General features: G+C 32.2%; 1 long non-coding RNA gene across 2 annotated transcripts; it reads right to left on the reverse strand.

The window, feature by feature from the left end:
- Positions 1 to 4,640: 4,640 nt before the first annotated feature.
- On the reverse strand, positions 4,641 to 6,620 carry LOC145556159 (uncharacterized). Of its 2 annotated transcripts, XR_014091782.1 has the most exons (4): positions 5,764 to 6,620; positions 5,149 to 5,661; positions 4,957 to 5,069; positions 4,641 to 4,846 (listed from the first exon to the last, which is right to left on the reverse strand). It is a non-coding gene; the product is annotated as an uncharacterized LOC145556159 (long non-coding RNA). The 2 variants fall into 2 exon arrangements; XR_014091781.1 differs by having other exon boundaries at positions 5,149 to 6,553.
- Positions 6,621 to 7,170: the final 550 nt, after the last annotated feature.

Raw genomic sequence — 7,170 nt, forward strand, 5'->3', positions numbered from 1 at the left:
CCACTATTTATCTATAAGATGAGAGAATCCACTAAGTTTTTTTCTTAATGTATGAAATCTAACAAATTTATGTTGGGTCTTATTTGATTCATCTTTAAAATAGTTATTAATAATTTAGTAGTTATATTTTTTTTTTTGAAAACATAGTAGTTATATTTTTTACTACAATACAACTAAAGATATCTTTACTCAAATTAATACATTGACAAACGTATACAACTAAAAATTGGAAAAATTTGTAAAAAAAAAAAAAAATTTAGGTACGAAAGGAGTACCAGAATTTTGTTGTTTAAATTAGTTAACATGACTAGTTTGATTCGCGGGAATGGAAAAAAAAAAACAAGGGATATAAAGAGAGATACATTGTTACTCATCAATTACCTATCTTCTGTGTTTGTTACTACCACCAACATTTGAGGTTGAGATAGTAGTAGTGGCAATAGGCATTACTTCCCACCTCGCATTTATGGGTTCTAGGATCCAATTTAAGGGATTTATCTGAAGGATTTCCTTATCCCCCACCCTCTTAAGTGAGCCCGCTTCTTCTTAATAAAATGAGTCTTTTATTTCATCATCCCAAATCCCAAGTTAGACACAAGACAAATAGCTCACCCATACAAACTTGTTCATTAAGCAATTGGACAAATTTGGACAAAAGCTTAAGGTTTGTTACGAAACAAATTTTACTCGAATAGTTTTGTGTTCGGCTCATTAATGTTTTCGAACATCTTGTTTATCACTCATCAATAGGCTGTTTATAGCTCGAAAACAATTTTATTTATTTTGATAGAATAATACAAATATCAATCCTTAAAAGTGTATAATAGAAAACACATGTTTGTGATTGAGAATTAAAATTAAGTTTCCTTACCAAAGAGATAGAAAAACACAAAACATAGGGTTACCCTACAGAAATTTTATTAGATGAAAAGATATACAAGTATTTATTGGTATAGATTAGAAATGGACTTATTAAGGTTTTTCACATATCATTGAAACAGTTTCAAATTGGCTATAGTTTTGGGTATTCAATAGTTTATACTCTGTTTTTATATACTTGCTCCACTTTCCTTTTTTTTTTGTCGTTTTTATATACTTGTTTTATTTCCTTATTTGGAAAGCTTTTACATTTTTTAATTAATTTCTTTCACCCAATGGACCCAACAATATCAATTCCATATTTTCTCTCATTCAATTCTCTTCACTATTTTAGGATTTTTATAATTTTTTATTCTTCTACTAACTCCACTATCTCCATATTTTATTATTTTTTTCAACTTATTCTAAAACTTCGTGCATGGAGAAATAGAGCAAATATTTAAAATAAAGGGAGTAATTATAATCGATTTAAATGTAATGGCCTAAAGGTTGAAACAAGTCAATATATTTGAACGAAATTCCTTAAGGATATTAATAATAACATATATCATACAAAGACAAGCGTGTCGGGTCAAAATGATATAAGCTCATGGAGACATATACAAGACATAATCAAACAAGGATAAATATATATAATGATTGTTTTCACTATTCTGTAAATGGATGGTGGAGTTGGAATCTAATTCCTCCTATCTGATGTGATCTCCACAGATAAATGGTCTTTAGCTGATTTTCATGCAAAAAAGTGGATATATCCCAATGACGTGGCAAATAGGAAGCCTAGAGATTGCAAATTCTTTCCTTTTTACTCTTTTTTAGCTGCCAAATTCAATTACTTGACTCAATTCTCTTCAAACCCCACTTAACTTTGAACTTCTGACAAACGGCGCTTATTTACTAGTTGTACATGTCATATTAATGGTGTTAATAAGATAAAAAGATGATAATAGACATTAGATAACCAAAATTTATATGGTCATGTGACTATACAATATAAAGTTGATTCTATGTTAGATTCCAAATTACTTGTTTATTAAACATCAACGTTAGCTCTTTTGTATTTTTTTTTAATTTTATTTTTTAATGTTTTTTTTTTTTTTTTTTTTTTGTCTAGGATCATCTTTTGATTCTTTTTAAGCTATTAATTATCAAAATGAATTTGTTTTTATTTGGTGAACATGGGTCAATGAAGTTGTTCTTAGGACTTAAGTTATTGTACAAATTGAAACCTTTTTAGAAATAATGCTTTGATTAGTTTGATGCGAACAATTATCTTATACTTTTAGCAAACACAAAAATGACATTTTAGGATTTTGGATGTCATAAAACTTGGCATTACTAGAAAAATTGTGATGTAATAAAATTTTGAATTCATTGCACGTTAAGGAATTAGCTAATGATCCGAGTCTTCGAGATATGCTCGCTTAGAGCGATTTTGTCCTCTCTATTCTATAATATCACTATTATATTCATTCTTTGATATCCTTATATTTGCTTATGAGAAATTGAGAACGAATATTCACAGGCGCCATGAAAGGAATGAAGTGTGAGAAGGGCTTCTTTGCCTTCAAAATTAACCTTGAAAAAGTCTATGACAAAATTTAGTGGCCCTTTATTAAGCATTGCTTAGCTGGCCATTGTTTTGACTGAGGTATTTACAAATTTAATCATGATTTCTAACTCTATAATCCTCAAGATTGGTAATTGTAGACACCTAAAAATGTCTCCCAAAAATCAAATCCGATGATGAACAACCTTTCACTGCCATTATTGGTCGGGTTGAGTATTTAATCTTTGGAGTACTTATATCCATGTTTCCATTCAATACATTTCATAAACCAATCCATTTCCTAACTCATTTTTCTAAACCATAACTTGTTTTCCTATTTTCGTGTCCACATCACAAAACCGAGAGAAATTGATTTTGTAGCTTAATAATTTTGATCCAATTATTATTTTTTTGGATAGGCCTTGAAATAAGCTTTCCAACCATATATTATAAGCCCAATTCCGATTTAAAACAAAAAAGATATGAGCAAAATACTAAACTCAGCCCAAAACCGACACCCTTCTACTAAAACGGCCATATCTTAAACTCTACAAATGATTTTGACCTGATTCCAATTGGGTTGAAAAGTAGACTTGATAAAATTTCCAATGATACATTATATACTCTATTCTGAGTTACGAATCAAAAGTTAAGATAATTTTAAAAACGCGTAAAAAAGTGGAATTACCGCGCACATTGTAAAAGCACCGTGTCACGGCAAAATCTGACGTGGCTCGATGCCTGGTGCCGTGACACGGTAATTTACAACGTGTCACGGTGCTTTTTTCATGTTTTTTCCGCGTGAAAATCCACCGTGGCACGGTACCTGTTGCCGTCTCACCGTGTCACGGTGCGTTTTCCCACACACTTTTTTTACTGTGACATGGTGTACTGTACAGTGCCATGCTGGACACTGCCATGTCACGGTACGTGTGTCGTGTCACGCAATTTTCTCGTGTTTTCTCCGCGTAAACCCTTCACGCGTTGTATCTTTTGTAGCCTTTTTTTTGTCCCGCGTTACTCTAGTTTTCCCCGCGTCACACTAATTTCCCTTGTGTCACGGAAATCTTTGTCGTGTCGCGGCATTATTTTTTAGGGTTCCATGTGATCCCTTACTCATTTCCTCTATAAATACCCCCCTCCTTTCTACAGTTCGGGGCATCAAATCCTTCTCTCTTCTTCTCTTTTACACCAAAATTCATTCTCTTCTCTCTCTCTCTCATACTTTAAGCCTTAAACCTATATTCCTAATTACACCATTAATTCTTCCCTTAAGCACTCCAAGGAGTCCATACTTGACCCGAGGTTCCGTCCTTAAACTAAGGTGTGAAAGGTACAAATAACTAAGGGTTTGGATTAAATCAACTCTACTTTTTATTTAATTTAATTTTCATTTGATTTATATTTTTATTGAAGTTACTAACAATTTATTCATGATGTAGCAATTTAAAAGAACGCGCGGAATGTGAGTAATTAATTAATTTAATTATTTTATTTTAATATTGCTAGTATCATGATTAGGTTATTTAATATTTGATATGACTAACGATATTATTGTAAAATTGCTTCCAATATTAATGTTTATTCTACCATCACTAAGCTAGTAGAAAAACTGTTATTTGTAACTGGCGAAATTGACTTTTTGTAACTGGCATTGTTGGTTGCGAATGCCACCGTTACAACTAGTGAAATTTATTCGTAACCGGCTAATGTTAGTTACAAATAATGCACTATTCGTAACTGACCTAATCTAACGCTAGTTACAAAAAGTCTATTTTCCAAGTTAGAAAGCATACTATTCGTAACTGGCATTACGTTACGCCGGTTACAATTAGGGTATTATTAGTAACTGGCAAATCTAAATGCCGGTTACAAATATAATTTTTTATTTTTTAAAAAAAAATATATTATTAGTAACTAGCATTAGATTACGCCAGTTACTAATAAATAAATAATTTTTTTTATAAATATTTTATTCGAATACAAAAATGGTAGTATATCCTACCAAACGACTAATCGTCAAATGGGTTACAATCTGTTATAATTCAACCAACAAAACACGCACTCTGAATATACTTCCATATAACTTAAATTCACCTACAACATACAATACAAACACTCCAAATAATTCCACAGAACTTGAATTATTCATCCACAACCATAAAATACAACAAAAGTAACTATACTTTAATTTCCAAGAAACAATTAAAACTTGAATAAAAAAATCATTGATTTATAATTTAGAAATGTAATAACAATAACCAATAGGCTAAATAAAAGTAGATATATAGAAATGTATTATATAGAAAAGTAGATAACTAGCCTTCTAACAAAAAAGTAAGCCTAAATACTTAGCCCATTGTCTCAAATCTCATCTAATTCTACATCGTTGTAGGCTGCAAGTCTTGCCAAATACTCCTGCAAATATAAAAAAAAACTTGTCTATTATACTTTATAAAAATAAAACATCATCCAAAACTCGTATAAAGCATTTTAGCTTGTAAAGAAGAGGTAAATTCATCACTAACCTCTTTCAAATTACCCTTACAATCGCTATGGAAAGATATTATCTCATACATATATCTCATTACCATTCGGTTTATACCAATTCATTATTCGTCTTTTTTGTCAAAGTCATAACCTTCAAGAAATTAAAAGATAAATATTAATGTAATTAAGTTAAAAATATCTTAGATCACTACGTGCGTTCAATGTATTACCTCATCAATAAAGAAGAAGACTAAATCTGCAAGCCACCCAAAAAATAACCTTCCGCCTGACCCAACTTAGTGATACATCATCAGTCTCTTCTGGGAGATTTAGGTAAGAATAATCCCTATAAACATGGTCAACACTAATTCTGTAGATGTCACGGTTCATTTTCTTGTTATGAGTCACTCAACTAGGACAAGGTTCTGTCGTTCCATCGGCCACCATCACTGAGTTCCCACTGAACTCATCAATTAAAGCAAGACGACATTTAATTAGTTGGGACCTACATAATAGTGCATGTCGTAAGAAACATGAAAGCATAATCCACAGTATACAACTAATAAGTATGAGTAATAAAAAGTTCAAGATCACGCATAAATATAAGCAATCAAATAAGTTCAAGATCACACATAAACATGAAAGATGGGAAAACCATTGTGGAATTGGACCCTGTAAATGATTTTCTCCCAAATAAAACCAAGCTAATTGGGTCATATTGACAATCCAGTGTGGGATTGGACCTGTTAAATGGTTTTCAAAAAGATTGAGATATGAAAGCTTAGTGCGATTAGCAAGAAAAGACAGATCATTCATATTGATCGAGTTCAAGACAAAAATGTGACCTGGCCTAAGGCGGTCAGTTCTTTGAGCTTAGGCAACCAGGAGCGCATGTCTCCAGTTTTCACATTGAGACTCGAAATGCCAAGCATTTGAAGTTGAGTTAAATTTTTCCAGAGAATTGGCAACCCCATAGCCTCAGTCTCTCTAAAGAACCAAAGTTTCTAATGGAAGACGGCAACTCTCCAGATAAAGCAGTGGCAGAAAGGTCCAGAATTTTACGAGGGTGGGTGCTTGATCGAAACTCAGGAAGATGTCCAGTTATTTTCCTGTTAGAACTCAAAACAAGTATTTCATGATTCGGCAGAAGAAAAACACTACCTGGAAGTTCACCATATAAATTGCAGTACATAAGAGAAACGACTTTTAAAGAAGTTAGATTAGTCAAGGAAATTGGAAAAGTAAAGGATATGTCAACCCAATCAAGAAAGAGTTTGTTTAATCCTGTTAAATTCTGTACCAGATTATACAGATTAGGATTATAAAGCTTATTAAGCCGAGTACTTTATTTTGTATAAAAATACAGTTACTGACAAAGGTTTGAAGAAAGGAGATTAAGGATATATCATTGCCCTTGCACTCAACAGGATGTTGCAGCTTGATATATGGAGTCAATTTATTTTAAAAGAGGTGGGGGAGATTGAGTAATGCATTAGAAGATAAGCCAGAATAGTGAAAAGGCCTAATTAGTACAGGACAACTACTTTCTTTATCAAATATCAATATATTCTGCAGCGGCCATAAACACACCACTCAATATAACTCATACTCAAGAACTCATTGCATACTAGATATGAGTAAGTGTCCTAAGCATCTTTAACCAAAAAGAAGCAAAAGTTCATAGCTCCGTACCCATGTCAATGTCGAAGACTCAACATGAGGATTTGAAATAAAGTAAAAAGTCCAAATAACAAATATTATACTAGAGTATACAAAGCAAGTTCCAATAAAAGTAAGATTTAACCAACAAAGCCCTAAATTACAACCAAAAACAATTCAGTTCTAATTATCAGTTCTGAATTCAGCTCTGAGCTTCAGTTCTGAGCTTCAGTTAAGATTTTCAGTTCTGAATTCATTTCTGATTTTCAGTTCTGAGCTTCAGTTTTGAATTTCAGCTTTGAATTCATTCTGATTTTCAGTTCTGAATTCAGTTATGAAATTCACAGGCTCACAGCAGAAGCCTTAGAGTAAGTTCTTGAGTTTATTTTAGTGTTTGAATATGATTGAGTTGCATGAATAGAAGCCTTAGGTCTTTGCAATATATTATACAAAAGGTGTTCATGTATTGATGTACGGATTGTGAGAAGTTGAACTAGGCTCTGTTATACGGTGACTACGGGCGTGCGTTAGTGGGTTCGGCGGTGCAAAGACTGACTCTTCTTTCAGAGTAAATGAGGTGAAAGGGAAATTAG

This window comes from Chenopodium album, chromosome 8, assembly GCF_948465745.1.
Source record: "Chenopodium album chromosome 8, dcCheAlbu1.1, whole genome shotgun sequence".
NCBI lineage: Eukaryota > Viridiplantae > Streptophyta > Magnoliopsida > Caryophyllales > Amaranthaceae > Chenopodium > Chenopodium album.